This window comes from Simochromis diagramma, unplaced genomic scaffold, assembly GCF_900408965.1.
Source record: "Simochromis diagramma unplaced genomic scaffold, fSimDia1.1 OVJJ01000816.1, whole genome shotgun sequence".
Lineage (NCBI taxonomy): Eukaryota > Metazoa > Chordata > Actinopteri > Cichliformes > Cichlidae > Simochromis > Simochromis diagramma.
In genome coordinates this window covers 13,981,675-14,002,504 of record NW_024386908.1, presented here as the reverse complement: position 1 = coordinate 14,002,504, position 20,830 = coordinate 13,981,675, and the positions used below count along the sequence as shown (strand labels likewise).

Genomic DNA, 20,830 nt, shown 5'->3' with positions numbered 1-20,830 from the left:
TTACATTTCCGCCACCAGCTAACAGAAGATTTATGTGTTTCTGGGTACAGAGGTCGGCATAGCAGACGCTGTTTCAGCGCTTCTAAGTGGAAGCACTTGTGTAATAATGATCATGAATAATCCATATCACTCATGTCAGAAGAGCTGGATCGTGTTCTTCATTAGCTAAGCCCTAACGAGCCAAACATGTCATGTGATTTTGGAAGAGTATTTCCTTCATCCAAGGCAGCAGAACAACAGATGTCAGAGTCAATATATTTTTTCACGCTGCACAATTTTACTGCAGTTCCTCAACACAGTGTCACTTACTTTAAGTTTTACCTTTGCGTTCCATTTGTCTTGGTTATGGAAAGTTATGTTCAGTTTAACTTTAGAGGTTTTACTCATCTGTGAGGCAATGAACTGATTATTCTAGAGTAAACAGGCTCTCTTGTGATTCATCTGATTACAAATGCCATTGTCTGCTATCTAATTTGGTTCTTTTAGGTTTCCTGTGCTTCCAAATCTGTTTATTCCTTTCTTTGTCTTCCCTATCTGTCTTAAAGCTACTTCTTGTGTAGGTTAAAGTGCTTTTTTATTTTACAACGTGTTTTACCTGTATTTGTCATTTCTGAGGTTAGGTTCTGCTCTGCCCTGATTGTGTTCACCTGTTCCTTGCTATACTTCTCTGAGTGTAATCCATCCATCCTTTAGCTTCACGAGGTCTGGAGCTCATCCCAGCTGTCACAGGACAAAAGGCAGGGTACACTCCAGTCTATCCTAGGCTAATACAGAGATCGGACTGTGGAAGCTGGAGTGAACACCTTGAATTGCCCTGAATTTAGGTCCAACTTCAAGTTACACTTAAAAAAATAAAAAATACAGGACATATTTGTGGGGAAAAATACAAGAAATATATCAAAGAATATTTTATATGAGCTCCTTGTAAAAGAGGGAGATAGTTTGAAGTGCTGTGAGGATGTGAATGAACATGAATCTGTTATACTAATCTCACTACTGAATTCAGTATAAGCAAACTTCCACTGATAAGACAGCACACTAATCTTGTCCTGAACAAACGCAAGAAAACTCTGAAGTGACACCTCAAGAAGTTTTGTTCCCACAACCTGACGTCATCACAGAACTCATTAAGTTTTTTTGCAGTTATGCGAGAGCATCTTAATCAACATGAATAAAGTGATCGGCTAGCTGCCAGCCACCGTTTCACAGCTCCGCTCGATAAAGCTGCTAAGCAATCACACCTCTGTTTTTTCAAAGCAGACGTCTGAAGAACGTAGACGTACAGAAGCTGGTGTAAAACTCGGTGTTCAGCTTTGCCAAATCAAAACAGAGTCAATAATATTCCATCTATGACCAAATTCGCATTTATATTTATGCTGTTTAAAACACTTTACTGATAATTATACACACTATATGCCCACATAGTCATTTCTATACAGAGCTTTTTTTTTTTTTTTTTTTTTTTTTAAGCTGAAAACACTTCCAGTGCAGGTACCAGAATTTTAAAGGATCACCAAAGGTTCCCTTTTTTTCTCCAAAAATATAGGTTGCATGTGAATTGCAACATACCTAGTCCAACTGCATTAATTATTTACAACATTCTTTGAAATAGCACACTGACTTTATAGTTTGTGCTGAATTATGCAGGGGAGTGCAACAAATGGGGAAATATGCATGCATCCAATCATTATGGCATATCAGGCTGTGTCATGTCAGTGCCTCACATTCTCTCCCTCGCTCTATTAACTGTACATATTCTACTAATCGTGTCTCTTCACAGCAATGGGTTTTAAGCACTACAGCTCACTCTGCACACTTTAACGCCTTTATTTCAGTAGGACATTTTTCTAAAAATTCACACATAATCCTTCATCTGTTGTCCTCCTATTCACTATATAATTACAAATCAAAGTAAATCCTCTACAAGCCCCAGAATTAGCATACATAGTTAGTTTATGCCGAGGCTACTCCCAAGCCAGACAAGGCCCCTTGGCTTTGTAAATAATGAACTGCGTTGCAGTCAAATCCCAGTTGTAATCATTTGCAACCTCAGGATCGGCTGCATTTATCCAGGCACTGGGGGAAATCTGTTGATGTCGATTGCATAATACCGCATAACATAACTGAATTTCCAGGCAATAATTGCAATGACAACTTCAAAGATGAACAGAAATCAAAACTAACAGATGTATGACAATCTCAAGATAGCTCAAAGTATCTTAGAGAGCAAAGAGGGGGAAAAAAAAAAAAAAAAAATTGTACTAAACTTTCAGATGCATGATAAATGTAAGCTGCATATCCAGTACCAAATTCCTCTAACTCATTTTCTTACAGCTTGTAGAACTGCGTGTATTGATGACTATGCACAACTCATTCTCTGTTGCCCCTGCTCACAAAGCTGCAGTACCTTATACCAGTTTGTTTTTTGGGTTATTTTGTGCATGCTTGCTTGCAGTATCATGATAGAATCCAGAATCTCCTGTATCCTTAAGTAAGGATTTGATTTCCCTCAATAGATCTTCTATATCAGCTCATTGTTCATTTTTTTACTAAATGGGTAGAAAATTCTGTCATTTCTGAGTTAAGGATGCACTGATTTTAGAGGTCACCAAATCACTGCAATCACTAGCTATGTTTCGTAGTGACAACCTTATACAACACATATGTGGTTAAGATGAATATAATAGTAACTGAATATTTTATGTGTTGAATGGTGGTTTTAGGGAGCTGCTCCTTTGCACAGTTCATCTAAACTCTTTCCTCCTCTTTCGCTCCAGACACCCATGGGTGTGGCAAAGCCTATCCACCAGTTTGAGCTGAGTAGCAGCGACTGTCTCCACGGCAACCAAGGGTGGATGCTGAAGTCTTTCAAGGGTGCACGGTGCCTCTGTTGCACGTTAAAGCGATCGTCGTGTAGCAGGTGGTGCTCCCTCCTTCAGTGTAAGTGGGAATGGCCTGCATGGCCACAGGGCCTGGTCAGAGCCACGCAATGCCGGGATACCTGTCAGCTTACATTAGCACAGATCACAGAGCCAGCATCAGTCAGTGGCTTGCTTTGTGTCGGTATCAGGCTTATTCTTACGGAGACGAAGATGGAAGGCATCTGTGTGAAGAGGCTCTTGAAGCTGGGGTCCAAGTGCTCCCACCATTTATTAAAGTACCCTTCAGAAAGATAAGGCATAGTTTAATTTCACTGGAATTTGCAATTATCAGTCTGAGGCATTCTTTTTGGGGAAGCAATCACTGCTCCTTGACCTATAATGATTTCATAGGTCACAAAGTTTAATCATAAATGTAAGCCGAAAAGCCTATGACAAATTAAAAATATAGGTCCTTAATTTAACCTCTGGAGAGTTTCTCCTCCATCTTTGCTTACATGGAAAATGTCTTCAGTAATGAACCGTGGTTTATTTTGAATACAGCAACGTCGCAGCTTTTAACACAAGAGGCACTAGACTACACACTTCACCTTTGGTGCAAGAACAAACAGTCTCCAGACAGAGACCATAGCCTGTGAAACATTTAACAGCAACTCTTAAACTAAACTGCAAGAGGAAAATAGCCGAAGCCTGGAGAATCCAATCAGCACTGAATGTAGAGACGCTTTTGAATGGATATAACCAGAGGCATTTACGCCTCGGTCTCTGTGGTTGTCAGTTCATTAAAGTTAGGGTTATGCTCATCTCCAAATCCACAGACCACTTCATACCGGTATTTGATATAGGGGAGATGAAAAGGGGGGAAAATGCCTGATCACGAGTGGGTTGTGAATAAGTAAAAGCTACTCTATTTTTCTGAAGCATTTCTAGTTTGTTCTTTACCTGATTGTCAAACTGTGACAGCTTTTACCAGATTAGCATGTTCTGTTCTTCAGTTGAGCCATCCTCCTCAGAAATGGCCTCAGTGGAAAGGTGTGAAGAAGCCATTTTTAAGGAACCAAAACCAAAAGAAAAGACTGAGGTTTGGCAAGTTGCCCAAAAACTTTACTGAAAATCAGCAGCAACAGGTCTTATGGAGCGATCAATCTTATGGAGACTCTATCATGGTTTAGGGCTGCATTTAATTATTTCAGTCATTGGCTTTCAAGCTTTTTTGCGCCATTTTTTTCTAACAAACTATAAAGAAATGATTGGGTGGCTCAAGACTTTTGCACAGTGCGGTATTTAGAGCTCAAGACTGGTCGCGACAGGTAGGCCAGAAGCAGGCAGGTATAAGATCAAGACTCTGTTTTAGTTTCATAATCGTTACCGCTCTTAAAGAGACGTAAGTTGGGTGCTGATACAGGAATATACATTTCCCAAACTGAAATAGGATGTTAAACTGTCAATGATTACCCAACTCAAAACTGTAGCCAGTATTACTCAAGGAAATTGAAAAATCTTCCAATAAACACAGACTGATTATCATATCATTTACAGCTGGAAGCAGGAACTGGTTGTTCAAAACATGTGGAAATCTCCAAACTGTGACAGACCATACACATTAAAATGCATATATAGAGCTGGAAGGCATGCTGTAATGATTGAGCAACTGAACACAACATGTTTTTGTAATTATAATATGAAACGATGCTGGAACGGAGAAGAGTTCACTTTCTAAAACCCTCCAAAATAATTTGATTCCTCCATACCAAAAACAAGGTAGCTAATCCAATCTGGCCCTAACTTTCTGTGTTAATTGCTAAGCCCCTGGTAAACTCGCTCAGGAGTTCCCCCATGTTTTGTCTGCAGGTCCTCAGCCTTATTGCCAGCTGCAACATTATACACTTTCATTAAAAATCCCAAATGGCAATATGCTCCCAGCTCACCTGCAGGGCTCTTGACACAAATGATCTTTTTAGAAAAGAAGTGACTCCAAAAATGTGGCTGTAGCTGGATTCCAGGAAAAGCAAAAAAAACAAAAACACAGCAGCAGGCGACAATGTCTCTACAACCAGACATCGGATAGAAGAGCTGTGAAGATAATCAGACAATTAAGATCTCTGCTGGCTTCATCGGAACATACACTCAGCACTCTGTGAACATGCCTTTTGGGGAAAAAACATTAGGTGCTGAGGTGGTGTTGTCTCAGCAGGGAGTCTATGTTTTGCTGCCAGATAAACCGATGCGGTTTATCCCATGTGAGCCTCCAAGCGGATGTATTGATTTTGCATGATGAGAGGGTGGTGGTAGCAGCAGGGAACACAGACCTATGAGCTACAGAAGCAGTGTCTCTGAGTCTAATACCTGTGCTTTTTACATCTTGCTTGATGGCTGCACAGTTATATGTAAACAGAACATGTGAGAAAGAAGAACCATTACACTCTCCAACCTTGTAAACTTAACAAAGATTGTATGTAATAGATCAGATAGATTTATTGTTACAATTCACTTCTACTTTCTTTGATTGGTTCTAACTTGTTCTAAATCAAGAAAACAAGATTAAAACTGCTGGCAGGGAAAGTAGATAACACTGATCACCTTGTTAAAATCCAATCTTATGCTGGTAGAGCTTGGTTGTGCAAAACAGCCCAGGAACTCAAGAAATAGGGCCAACACCTTTGGATATCTCCAACCTCCACATGAGGATGTGCAGGAATATGCCCAATCAACCCAACAAGACCCAATGGACCCGCTGCCAAAGTCTTGGTGCCAGAAAACCCACAAGCCAGATCTATTAGTCGATTAGTTGACATAATCAATGATGCGGACTACAACAACTGGATATCGCAGACGTGTAATGGTTACATGCCATATCATCATCATTATTATTATTATTATCATTATCATTATTATTATTCCTAACTACAATGTGTTACTGTACATGAAAATCTGGAGGCAATATCAGCTCCATAAGATGCATAGGCATTTATTACGCAGGCTCCCGGGAGCTGTGATGTCGACTCTAGGTGGCAAGCTCAGTTTTAGTTAAGCTAGTGTGTCGTATAGATGCTATACTTATTTTCAGTGATGGACTGGTTTGTGTTTTTTTAAAAAAAAGCTTCTGTGTTTATTGTGTTATGGATACTGGGTGTCAAAAGCCAGATGGATGTGTGATAACCATGAATTAACAATAAGCATCACTTTTTTTGGTATGTCATGCTAATTAAGTATACAGTTTGTCATCTGTGTATTGGCTAGGAAACAAGGTGTTTGACGTAGCCAAAAGGTCAGAGCTGATATGTGACCAGCAAGAAAGCAAGATCATAAAGATGTCATATGACCCCTCAAATAACTTTATAAACTGTGGCAGTGTAGTTAAAAGCCAGACGGCAGTTTGTAACAGTCCAAAAACCCTTGCAGCATAACAGAGAAACAAAACAGTGCATAATTAATGTTGCTGGGTTTACAGCCTGGTCATGGCATTATCAGCATGCACACACTAACACACTAACAAAGCTACACACATACTGAACAGGAAAAGACAGTCAAAGCTGGTGTAATTGAATGTAGCAGAGATTTTATTGCCACTGCATTATTCAAAAAGGCCACTGCCTACTGTATCGCCTCATGTGAATGACTGTAGGGGAGACGTAATGCTGCAAAGACGCAGTGTGTGAGAAAGTAACACAGACTATTTCTGAGGTCTAACACACAGCAGGCCTTTGAGAAGCTTGGGGTGAATTAATTACTTAGTAAATTGAAAACGCTAAGTCATGTGCCTCCAAATGGACTCTTGTTTTGCTCTTTAATCCAACCTGCACAGTGACGGGTAGCTGAGTGAAACAGAAATGTATGTTGCAATCACAGTGAACCAAAGGAGGCTGTAAGACAAAGAGATAGAGACGTAGAGTTAATGACTGGATACAGGAAGACCCTTGACACCTCCCAACTATTCCCATTATGGAGCAATAAAATTAAACAGCATGGACGACTGCCTTGTGGAATGGGTATTCCAGTTTCAGCTCCACAGATGATAAATTTTGATGGAGAGATGCAGGGAAAAGACAGATCATTGAGCCTAAGATACTGCAAAGGCTGAATAGAACAGCCACAGCCAGTGTAAGAATAAAATAATTAATATAGTTACTGAGTTTCTATGTTTCACTGGGTCATTTGTTTAGCCTAACAACAATAAACCTGACCAGTAGTGATCCCTTGCCTTGACTATATATTACAGACTCAGTCACATTTGCGTGGAGACTAGTTGCCGATCCCCTGGCAACCTCCAGTTCTGAGTGGATCTGCATTGCTATAGGTTTGCTTTGGACAATACCAGGTTGCCACAGTCACCTGCAGTTTGCATGAAAGCCACCAACTTGTCTGCAAACACTTGTCATTTATCTCCCTAAGCAAAATGACAAGTAAAAGTTGTGCCTTTTGAAAAGTGTTTCTTGAAGCACTTTGGTACAAGTTTAAATTTGAAGGCTAATGTTCTCTGTTTGTAGTTTGTGTTGCATTCTTTGCAATCCCACTGCTGCTTAGCGAGTTGTTTTTGTACTTTGTGTCACAACACATTTCCTCAGTAACTAGTGGTTGCCAAGGGTTCACTGCTTTCTAGGACTGAGTGAATGTGGCCTAAACTGTTAATTTCACAGCAACTCCCACAAACCAGTCCCCAAACTGTGAATGAGTCATTTTTTATAGTGAACGGTGGATGGTTGCTGCCGAATGTCTAGGCCAGCACCTGTCAGGTACTGGGTCTATGGAGATCCAGCACCTGAGAAACACTGGCCTAGATATTAGTTTTTGCAAACAAGTTGGTGTCATTCATGCAAACTACCGGTGATTGTGGCAATCTAGTCGTGACCAAAGCTAGTAACCAACACTACAGGGCTTGTACTTTATTCAACGCTATTGGCGAAGAAATTATTCAAACTTTACTGCTTTACTCAAGCAGGCAGTTTTCTCTGTGTAAACGAACTTGACAGTGTAAGTGGAGGAACATTATTTTATCATTAAAAATAAAAATGTATTATGTACAAGTTCAGGGTGCAACAGAAGCCCATGGCTGATGCACACAAATTACAAAACTTAGATTTTCTGTAAGCATCAGCACTATCATAACCTAAAGCAGGTGGCAGCCTTTTCTGTAATTACAGATCTCTTAATTGCTGCCCATGCCTTCAGTTTGCTTAGTGCTCCAAATACACGTCTCATATATTGCCCACTTACAGCTGGAGAGTTGGCCTGGAGATAAGGGAGCAAGTTAGATGACAGCTCTGACAAATATGCTGACTACGTCGCTTTTACCATGCGAGCCAAGGATGTGCCCCTGTTTTTATGTGCATTATGGAACAGGGGCTGCAAGTGCGTATGGGAAGAAGAGAGGAGGATTAAAATATGGATGAAAAAACTACTGGATATCAGGCAATTTGGATGGAAATGACACATTCATCAATGGCTGAATGAGCATGTAGTGAAGTGGTGTTTTTCTTACTCCTTTAAAAAAAAAAAAAATCCCACTTAAAAAGTATTCAGATATTTTAATCCCTTCACATACTCAGTACATACTTAAAAGTTCCATTTCTTTTTTTCTTTTTTTTAAGCTTTGTCTTATTACACTAAAATTGAATCAAAATTTCTTTGGTCCACCTCCGGGACCATCTTTAAAGTGGACAAAACTATTTTTTCATGTTTTCTGCCATATATATCCTGTTACAGTCTTTGGCTATATTTTATTTTAGCAACCAACGTCTTTTAAAATCCAAATCCCTCTAGTAGAGCCCAAGAATAGTAATAAGGAGCTGGAAATGAATATAACAAGTTCACTTTAACACTTAAAAATCTGCAGGACGCCCATAGAAAAAGTATATATATCAGTCCTGCTTTGATTCAAGCCTAGTAAATAAACGCACGGCTTTATATTCTGTCAAGAAACCCACAGGAAATGTCACCTTTCAAGTCCACATTGCTGGATAAATGAGATCAAACTGCTGCACAGAGCTAGGCAAATAGTTGCACCATAATTGCGTCAATGAAGAGAGAGGTTATTGCCATGCTAGAGTCTATTGAAGTGAAGTGAGTGGCTTGGCCTGAGTGTGCTCCCAACTCCACTTTAAAATCTCTGTGGGATCTATTATGGATCTGCGTGCATGTGTGTGAAAGTCTGTGAAGGTACTAGCTCTGTAATGCATCAAATACGCTTTACTGTTCAACATGTGTAGCCGACGATACGGCAGAAGATTAAAGGATGATGTGCAATAAAGAGAGAAAGACATCACAGCATCGCATTAAAGGATAGATGATACTGGAAATATTATACATAGGCCATTTTGTTACGGACTAAACATCCCATTAAGGGACTAACCAGTGATTAAGCCCATCATTCCATTCATCACTGCTTTAAAATTCCTTTCCCCAATTGTTTGTATTGAAAGGAAAAAATTCAGGACATGGACAAAACAAAACATTAAATCATTTCCTAAAGCATTACTCAGATAATTAACAGGTTTTAAGAGGCTTTTTTGTGTATCTTATGCAAATCAATATAGCACATGACAAAGAAACAACCATTTGAATATGTTGGTAGTTTTTTTTAAAATAAGAAAATTAGAAACTAGTTTAAATGTTATCATGTTTCTTTTACCAGTTACCATTTATGAAATACAGTAATAATACAAATGAACAAATATATAATTGGTTATGTTTAAAATATTTAAATTTTGTCATACAGGATTTTTGTGTGACCAAAAATACCACAAATGTAAGAATACAACAGCGAGTTTGGGTATCTTAAGAATGGCCTTTTCACAGACCTTTTCCCAGGAATCTTAAATCCCCAGACCCATTTTAGTCTTTAGTGCTTCCCCCAAGCAGCCATGTCAGCAAAATCCATAAATCAGATGGCAGGTGTCAGGTCGAACATTGCTCTGTTTTACTCATTTTTAAATGCCACTGGAAAAATTTACTACACTGGAAAGAAAATATTTTATGAAGACAAGTTTTAGGCAAGTCTTTTTCTGCATAACTGTTAGATTGGCTAAAGTAAAGTCTCAGTACTAGTTAGTTTGGGCTAAAAATATTAAGCCCCTAGTATACTTGTAATTAAATATAAAACTCAATTTTCACATTTGGATAATCCTTTTCCTTTAAATATAAATATATACCATCTCAGAGCATCTGAGCCCATGACATCTCTCTCCCTCTCCGTGGTCATCACGCTTCACCTCATTGTTGCTAATGAGCGATTTTATCATCTGGAATCAGCACTTTTCAGAACAAGCCCTAGTACCTAGCAAAAATCTATGGACACTTCTGCTGTGTAATTTCGCTCTTGTGCCCATTGTTATTCCACTGTTCTTGCTGTCTGGGAAGAACAGATGCTGTGGAACTAGAATAAAAATAATAGACATCGTTTCGCTCTCAGTGATCACTTAACATGCAAATACATTCAAAAATTCACAGCACATATATTATCTTCAACTTATATGCATGGTGATTTGGCAGAAAATGCTGCATTTAGTGATTTGTTTCCCCCTATTTAAATAAGCGCTTTGCAAAACATCTAATTGAATTTCGGCTGTAACTGGGAGTGAGGCACACCTCCCTCTGCATCAGCGCAGCCCACAGAGTTTGTGCATTTCGCAGAACTGATTCGTTGCTTGTATATCTATCTTGTGCATAGGGTTTTTGTCAGATAACCCTGCAGCTATAACATCTCTGTTAAGACTGAGGCTAAAATTGCCCGCTACAATCTTTCTACGTTCGCCGTAGAAAGATTGCTGAAATTGGCTATTTGGTTTTTTATCTTGACACTACAATTTCCGGAATAACTACACTGTCAACAACAAGGTGGAGGATGAATGTTTATTTGCATACTGGCACATGAATACAATCTTTTTCTCCTGTCTCTTGTATGCACACACAAGCACACACCCTGGTATACAGGGGCCTCTTGCTTTCGAAAGCATACTCATCCTTTTAATCGGTCTGGAATCCATCAAAGTGGGTCAAACTCCCTTCCCCATCTGCCCGGGCCAGATTTTAAATGCACGAGGGCTGATTAAAAAAAGACCAAGAAAATAGGGCAAACGCCTACAACACACAAACGCATACGCATGCACACGTATACATATCACTTGGGAGACCAGCGGCGGGAATGGGATACCAAAGGGAGGAGCGTGCTTGTGATTGTGTGTTGGTAAGGATATTGAGGGCATTTGTAAGCAGTTACTATGTGCAGTGTAACAAATGAAAGGTCAAGAGCTTCGATTTGAGTCTGTCGGCCGTGTGTTAATTTGTCATTTTTGTGCTAATTTGCATACGGCCACCTTTTGTCGATCCATCAACGCTGAATAACACGACGCAGAGAGGGTGGAGCACACAGAAAGGGGAGGGGGAGTGTGTGGCAGGGTGCTGGGTAAGACAGCTGTGATGATAAGCTCGCTTCCACAGCTGGGTGTTGTTACTGTGTGAGCGCATTTGTACTTGTGTACGCGTGTCTGCTGTACGCCTGACTGACAAGACTGTGTAGTTCACATGCATTGGTGGAGTCTGTTTCTTCGCAGTCTTGCGTGTATTAATGTATGACTACATCTGCACACACGGTGAAAATTCAGCTCAAAACAAAAACTGACAGAAACAGCTGCAAAAATGTTCCAGATAATCAGGCAAGCACAGTTCTCAAAGCTTCAGCTTCTCCCTCGGGATCAACCTGCAGGACTGTCCAGGTGTCATATGACGTGTAGCGTCTCCACATCTGCACTGGTGAACGTGCAGCAGTCATAAGATGGGATGGGATCCTAAATTTAACCTGTCATCGCGGTGCACGGACGGGGATCCCCAAGATTACGTTTTGACATTTCCATATTACCCTGAAATATGTTATTCAATTATAAACGTTAGAAACATGAAAAGATTTTTTTCAGTCTAAAAATGTAAATGTTCAATTAAATGTATTTAATTGAACAACCGAGAGCCAAGAAAACTGCAATGATCATTTTGTTATCCACTATACTGACCACATTTTTCTTTATATTATTTTATAAATGAAGGTCACAAACAAACTTCTTTACTGACAACTACAGGACATGTCAGCAGCACTCAGTTTGTGCTATGGTAGATTGCGTGCACAGGAGATAAACTGGAAGTTGAGCCATTGGCATCCTGAGCAACGAGGAATAAGTGTTTACTTGTCACTCAAACTGCTGTCTGGTGTCTCGCTATGAGTCATCCCATCTTGAGGCTCTTTCTGTACTCCTTGAGCCTGTTTGGGCTGGAGAGAGTGCTCGCTTGAGAATGCACATTAGTTAGCACTGATTAACGCATCTGAAGATGTGAAATGGAATAAGAGGCACTGTGTCATGTCTGCATTCAGCTTTAGTAGTGGAGAAAAGAATTTTTATCAGGACATCAGTACAAACATCCCTCCTTGGCCTTAAGCACCATAATGAGAAGAAGCACTTTTTAAATCAGCGTATACAACCACGTTGCATCTTTTCTGTCAAGCCCTGAACGTGAACCCTCAGTCAGACAGTCGGAAGTGGAAACCAGTAGCAGCACAGCTCTAGCAGTTTGATTAAGTGAGGTTGGCCTAGGCTGTGGCTCTGCTTACAAACAAAGCACAGGCGACAGATGCTTATAGGCAAACCCAAACAGAAGCTTTTTAGCCAAATTCCCCCTGTGGCCATGCTGCTATAAACCTCCCAAATGCCAGCTCGCTGCAGAAGAGAGGATTATTTTGAAGGAGACCAGTGAGTAGCAGCTCATTTTCTTCCTCTCTTCTTTAACAGCAACCGAATATTTTAGAAAAACAAACAAACAAAAAAAAAGGGGGGGTCGGTAAAACATATCAGACAATCTGTTCAAAATTTCACTGCCAATTTTGCTTAAGCCCTGATTAGACTAAGAAGTCAGTGTTACTTCCTTCTTGTTATCCATTTTATAATAGTTTATCCTACACTAGGAGCTTCTTTCTGCAATGTTGCTAGAGGTGTAAAGCTGCAGAGGCCATATGGAAGACAATGCACTCTAGACTGTGGGGGAAAGGGAGGCTTTTAAGCAAAGACACTCCAGCTGTAGCTACTAATCACACGAAACGCTAATTTGAAAACCAAGGACAAATCCCGGGGAACAATTATGTATAATTTATTAGATAGCTCAGCCCTGACAAACTGTTTGGCGGGGTATTGTAGAGTAGCAACAACCAAATATTAAATACAAGGACACAGACAAATCAACTAATAATAATGAAGGATTGAGCTAAATTTGACTTGACTGTAAAGTGACACTTGCACAAAATTGGAAATATTAGGAGATTATAATTGTTTAATCTAGACTTAATATTCTTTTTTTTTTAATTATCTGCCATATGTATACTGTTACAATAGTAGATCCTCATGTAAAAAAGTTTAAAATACTATGAGTGATCCCTGTGAGCCTGAAGCTCAGGATTTAAAATGCCATTGCCATTTTTGTCTACTTTTGGATCTTTATGATGTCAGTAAGAAAGGATTTCCTTATATGGTGTAAAGACAGATGAACTAAAACAGCTTTTGTATGAATTGATTGGCTGCACCAAGGTAGGAGATAAATAAAGATTTAACCATGAATCCAATGATCCCAGTAGAGTGTGGAAACACAAATATGTAAGTAGAAGTGAGAATATTAGCCCTCCCTTTAAACTTTTACACTCTGTAAGATTATTTCACAAAGGTTTAAAATCTGCAAGTGCTTTCCCCTCTCCAGAGAAACCGCCCAGGGACAAGAACCATTGTGTGTATTGTTTGTCTAACCAGCTCTTAGTAGTACAACTCTTTAAAAGTGTTACATGATGACACTACAAGAGCACTTCCTGCAGAATTTCTGCCACTTGAAAGAGAATCATGACTAAAAATCTGCAGCAAACTAAGTAATAATGCCCAAAGGGTTCGGAGCACTGCCAGCAAGTCTTCCCCTCATGGGAGGGTTTCCATAAATATGAACACTCCAGCACAGCAAACAGTCAACAGGCAGAGAGAGGTAGTTGCGTCACTCCTCTGTGTCACCTTGTCGCACAGTAGAAGTAGCACGTCAAAAGAGGTTATTTTACACCACAAGCTCAACATGCATTTTAGTCACACTTGAAACCAAAGGATAACAGCCTGCTGGTCAATCCACAATCTGATATAGCTGTATTGGAGTGATACCTACAACATAATGATGATGCTCCAGACCATCACTGCAACCAGTTATGTTATTGCCATATCATGGCTTTGTGGTTTGGGGGAATACACATATTTCAGGGCTTTCTGGTAGAAAGTCTTTTTAGCGGTGGACAGCATTGTGAAAGGATCTATGCAACTCAACCCAAGATATTTTCCTAATCGTTACAGCGTACAGATAAGAAATTTAACTTGAACTTCTAACTTAAGCATTTTTCCTCCTGCATCCCCATATGGAAAAGATATATATAAATCTTAGTAAGTTTGTATCTGTCTTGTGTGAAACTTGTATGAAAAGCATACAAGGGTGAAAACAGATATAAGATCCCTTGAAAAATTATATAATGAAACTTGTATGTTTTGGATACTTACTAAAACAATATATGAAAGTAATGAGAAAGTGGCCACTTTCATGAGTAAATCATATAAGTTTTTACTATTTCTTTTCCATATGGGTGTGCATACAGGTCCACATCCAGTCATGTTTATGGTTGTGAAACACTGAATGATCTTTATGGACTGTAAAATCTAATTAGTTCCCAGAACATAAAAAAAAAAGTATGCAAACTCGTCTCAAAAAAAAAAAAAATTCTTCATTTCTCTAATATCAACGAGAAGTTGATGGTGCAGATTCTTGTTCCCCTGCACTGAATGATCACAATGATCCCTTAAAATGTACCACTTTAAAACTGCCATTAGTTTTTAACCAAATCTTTGCAAAACTGATGGCTGTTTACGGAGCCCCGCAAGGGACATGGGAGAGAAAAAAAATGAAGATGAACTTTTGCGAAAAGTAACTCGGGATCTCGCAAAAGTTAATCGTTATTTTTTTTTTCTCCCATGTCCCTTGCGGGGCTCCGTTGCTGTCACATGCAAATCCGTACAAAAGACTGCTACAAAAATGAAGAAAAAAAAAAACTTTGTTAGTACTGTAGTCTTGAATATTTAACTTTAAAGTTGAAAAGAAATGTCTTTTTGCAGGGGACATAATAGGAAATAGGCATGTTAAAATTATCAGACTGGCAGTGTTTGTGGACTGTTTCGCACAGAACCACCATGCCTGAACATAACCTCCTGAAGTAATTAGCATAGCTGTAGACTTTTCATCTTGTTTTTAGTGCATCACATTTGAATTCTAGGCCAACTGGAATGCTATAAGCCAAGGTTAACCACAAAACTGCAGGTGAGAAAAGATGCTCCTTCATTCTACCCGATGTCTTATGTTAATGTGCCACCTCTGCTTGCTTTTGTATGTCAATAAGGAAATATCAGTTAAAATCTGGAGCAAGTTACAGTAGGCACAGCAGTGTGTCAGACTAGAAAGTCTGAGACCAAGAAAGCTGTGACACTTCTGGGTACATGTTTGCAAAGCCTGGCAGTGCATACTAAAGAAACTGAATAACTTCATCACCCTGATGGAGCGGCTGAAGCTTCAAAAGGCACCTACTTTGCAATTTAATTTGCCCCAACTGATTTATAATTGCAAACTAGGAAGGGCAATCTGATGAAATGAATATCATTAGTAGATGGTAAACAATTTGACAGGAAATGTTTTAAGTGTTTAAATGACTGTACTGAGAAAGCACTGGTATGGATCAGTGCAGTGACATTATATCACCCCAAGAGTGGAAGAAAAAGACTTGTGAGCAGCCCAATAGTGGCGTGTCCTTCAATTAATTTATACGGGGACTTCCTGGGACTATAATCTGTGATCTAGGGTCCTTTTGATTTTGCAGTATCAGAGGAGCTTCTTCCAACAGGTATGAGCCCTCCAGGGAGCCTTTCTTCACTAATGATTTGACATGAAAAGGCAAAGCTGAGGTTATGACAAACACAGAAGGGGAAAATCTTCAAATGGTGAAGTCACAGTGGCTCAGTAGTTAGAGGGCATATGAATAAGATATCCGAGGAAATGATTTAAGAGGCAGAGATAATGACGCTCTGCTTGCTTACCATAAAAACAAAGTGATCTAAAATTTCACAACAAGAGTAAAGCAAACACAAGAGCAAAGGGATGAGACAGTCTGGTCTGTTGCCAGCCCAGATTGCGATTTGATTGATGGGCTTATGAGGCAGGTGTATTTCTACATGTATATGTCGTCCAAAACTGAGCTCCCCTCAGCACTTCTTCTCACTTGAAACGCAACCCGCAAACCACTTTCCACACTTACGAAACCATGCTGACTGCACCTGGCTGCAAAAATTTCCAATCATCATCACCTTTTCCTCCCCTTTTATGCTACAAAGACAACCAGCAGGCGCTCGAAGACTGATATGAAAAAGGATACAGTCTCACTCACTTCCCTTCTTCCTTCCACCCACAATAAAACAGAAAGTACTGGCTTGGTTACAGGAGTAACACGCACTTGATCAATATCCACCAACACTGCTTCCTTGCATGCACGCATGGGCTCTGTGCAGAGCTGAATTATGCAGGGGGTGGTGTGTGTGTGTGTGTGTGGGGGGGGGGGGGCGCACAGTGATCAATGTAGGGCACTGTGCACATATGTCCCTATTTCTCTTCAAACCAAACGTGGGCAGATCATGAATCATTAAAAATCATTATACAGATTTATATGAACTCTGAATTGCAGTTTCACACAATCCAACTGTCAGATGATTTATTTATCAAGAGAAAGTGTGAAGATGTTTTGCACTATTCTCCTTTAAGATCTTAGACAAGTTATTGTCAAATTATTCTTTGGTAAATTCGAGTATAGAGAATTTTGGCCAAGATCTCTCAAAATCCAAAACAAATACAAAACACAGCACTTTGCAATGTAAGCACAATACAAAGTCGTGGAAAACAAAGGGTTGAGTTTACCGAGGGAATTCTGAGGGGCTCTGCACGCAGATAGGAAACACCCAACATCCACTGTTCCGCAGAAAATCCGTCTACAATTTACCATAATAAAAGCCACAAGGCACTCAAAACAAGGAAAAAAAATACTGTCAACACAAATAGACAAAAACAAGCAGCTGACATTTCAGTAAACAAAACAAGCAAAAGGTGGACTGAAGACGAGCAGTTAACTTGCCTGGAACGTGTAAAACCTCGTCCCGTTCGGTGGATGCACCTTGGGGGAGTTGGTCCCCGTACTCATGTCTGAGAAAATCATAATCCCTTTGATGGGCAAACAATCCACAGCTGATTCTTTAATTAAAAAATATTAAACTAAGCTCATATGCGTCACAGAGACTGTAAAACGATCCGAGGCGAGGACTCAGATCAGCCCCTGACCCGGCTCTGCGCTCCCGGCATCAGAAGGTGGAGCGCTCCGGTACGACGCGTAACGCTCCGGGGAGAAGGACAACCGGGACAATTAAAGTGAAAACGAGTCAGCTCTCTTCACTGGTCTTCTTGCACGTCCCCACTCGCATGCGGTATATTAGTCTGTATCCTTTAGCGATCTGAACTGAGAGTAAACCCCGGCAGCTCCATGGTCTCTCCACGCCCGCCGCAAGCAGCTCTGCTGGCGGCTCAGATGGGTCGCTCTGTGCACGGATTACTGCCTCCCTCCTCCTCTGGCTTCACCAATAATCAGTCAGAGCATCACAGCGAGGCTCAGCCAACAACATACCGGGTGCCTAAATTGGCAGCAGAGACACACGTTCGCTCTGTTTGTACACTGTAAAAATGGCCTTTGTTACAGTCATTTCAACTTATTTTCATTTCTTTTTCCTTTTTTAAGGCGGATAAAACAAAATGGGACAAGAATGTGTAGACTATTGTGTTTTCTTGTACTAATTTAAAAGATAAATTAAAAGAAAAAAACATGTAAATAAATATTTCCAGCGAATACATTTTTAAAATAGTTTTTTAAAAGCTGTTTTAGAAAAAAAACCCTCAATGCTTGCTTTGTGGTAGTACCGTTTACTTGCGCAATTTCTAAAAAGTAGCGTAAACTCTTACTAGGTTGTCAACCCCTTTTTTTTTTTTTTGGAGTGTACTGTAGCTCCGTATTGATTGGAGGAGCAGAAGGATGCTTAAATTACTCAAATGAGGCAATCGTTTTCTGTGTGACAACAGGAGAAGCTATCATTGTCTAAAACATGCTGTCTGGATGGCGTGCTGTGCTCACTCAGTGGGAGAAAGATGGCCGTTTCAGGTGAATAATGCTTAAGCGTTTAAGACAACTTCAATCTGCAGGGTGTTGCAACGATGTTGTTTAGTATCAAAGACACCAGCAGACAAAAATATGTTTCGTGCACTGGTCATTTTTAGATTATTTTTCTTAAATAATAAGATCAATTTCAGAGTAATGGTCAAAATAAACATGCACAGTAGGTTTTTATTGAACTACTACTCCATTGGATATTTATGAGAGGATACCCCATTTACATCAGAAATACTAAAATGTAATTATTATCAACTGGGAAAGTATCAGTTACTTACAGTAAACTTTATGTATTAAATTTAGGCTTTTAATGCTTTTCTTAAAATGATATTTTACTATGTACTGTTGAGCCAGAAGTCTTCACCTAAAGGAGGGGTGAGGAACTCCATTCCTCGAGGTGCAGGTTTTAGATCTCACCCAGGGTCAACACACCTGAATCAAATGATTAGTTCATTTCCAGGCCTTTGGAGAACTTCAAGACATGTTGAGGAGGTAATTTAGCCATTTAAATCAGCTGTGCTGGATCAAGGACATCTAAAACCTGCAGAACACCGGCCCTTGGTCATGTATCATTCAGAGGCAGATAAACAAATTTCTATAAACATGGAAAATTTGGTTGTTTTTTTGTCTTATGTGACGTTCAACTCCAATGTGCCAACAAAACGGCCTCAGTATAGGCTTCTATACTGAGATTTCTTTGTACTTAAAAAAAAAAAAAAAAGCATATTTATGCATAAACATTCAGGAAACTTTGGGATTGATGGCATCCTTTAGTTACACATTTTACCCTCTTTGACTGTATTGTCTTCCTATAAGCCTGCTGTGCTATTAGTGTCATTCACATGATGGATTAGACATAGAAGTCTTTCACCTTCGCCTTAAATGTGCCGTTCTCTTTAGTTTTTTCCCTGTTCAGCATTCAGTTGATACATTTCACTTTAAACACTAAATTGTCTGAACTAAACAAATGTACAAGTGCACCTCATTATTGCCATTTACATTTTTAAGCAGATACACGATGACTATTAGCCTTTTTTTTTTTTTCCTCAGGTCTCTATCAATTATCGGGTTGTTTCAGAAACAATTCCACACTTTTACCATCTCTTTCGTTAGAAATGCTAATGCAGATGCAATGTTTCTATGGAAAAAAGGACTCATTCATCTAGGTTAAAACAAGCTTACTGGCTACAGACTTCTTTTATCACATGAAAAAAAAAAAAAAAAAGAGAGAAGCATTTCTGCTCTAACAAACTTCCTACCAGGGGTGACATGTATCCAGTTTTCATTCAATTTTCTCTCATCAAGTGACCTTTTCATGAGATGAATCCACTTTATTGAATAGTTTAATTCAATTCACTGTCCGGGCTCCTTTATTTCTTTTCATGGAACTACATGCCAGCATTCAAGTTAACATTTTGTATCTCAGACTATCATAATTGGATCCACAAGAATAGTGTTAAGCTGTTATTGAGATAGCAAATCTAGTTTAGTCAGTACAGGAAATACCCAAGCAGTTCATGGTGTGTTCCACAGTTCGGTGAGCTCCGTGAAGCTGAGTGGGATGAACTCACTGGTGTCCTCACACCTGACAGAGGGATTTGGTTCTGGGAGACATCAAAGTATTTGCTCTTGACATAGCAGGTTAACAGCATTTCCAGCAGTGGAGCAGCAGATCTCATTTAGCAGACTGAGCTGAGTCTGCACCCCTGAACTGCTTCTCAAACTCACCCTCAGCACTGTAGCACAATACCACATATTCACCGTGAGCTTGACCTTACATTTGAAATCATAACGTAAGATTAGACGCTTTTAGAATATAACCAAGATGGAGACATTCTAAAAGAGACACACATTATTAGCTGTGTGGTGTCAGTATACCTTCTGACTTCTTAGTAAAGACACAGGTAAGTGTATTTTTTTTTTTTTTTTTTGGCTTACTGTATCGATAACAATCAATTAAATCAATAACCCTCATCTGCTTGAGTCTGCATGCCAAATATCCTTGGAAAAGATGCTAACTCCAAATTGCTCTCCAATGCATCCAATGGAGTATGAATGTGAATGCTAGATAGAAAAAAACTTACATAGAAAGAGCATAGAAAAAAAGTGCTTGTATGGATGTGTGAATAAGGAGTTGAAGTTGCTTAATTTTTAGCCAGCAATGAAGGCATTTAAGATGTTGACGTGCAAGAGTGCTGTTATAAACTCCTACTGCATAGTAGGATTGTGGACATGCAGCACCTTTGCCATCACGGGTTACTAAGCCCTCCTGCACATTAGTCACATAAAAAGACCTGTCAGTGTGCTGCAGTCCACTGGACTCTGACGTCATTGTACAGATGTGTGGTGGGCATGGCTTAGCGCTTCCTAGTGCTGATTGGATGGAGCCTCTCAATCCTCTCTTGTGTTTTCTCCAGCTCTGATCAGCACTGTTCTTTGTCTTTCAGCATTTCCAAAGCTGCCAAAGCATTGCACCTGGGAAATTATATTTGAGACAAAAGGGTGGTTCTGTTAATATTAGAGTTAATTTACAAAAATCTATCAAGATAGGGTTTTAGATAAAAAATCTGATTCAAAACCTATTTTTAGAGCAACTTTTTTTCACAGAGGAAACCTCAAAGACACAAACACCCTGTTCATTAAATCCACA

At 39.6% G+C, this 20,830-nt stretch overlaps 1 protein-coding gene across 1 annotated transcript in view; it reads right to left on the bottom strand.

Annotated features, from left to right (window-relative positions):
- The window catches only part of ppfia2 (PTPRF interacting protein alpha 2), a 180,950-nt gene that overhangs the window by 90,666 nt on the left and 69,454 nt on the right, over nucleotides 1-20,830 (bottom strand).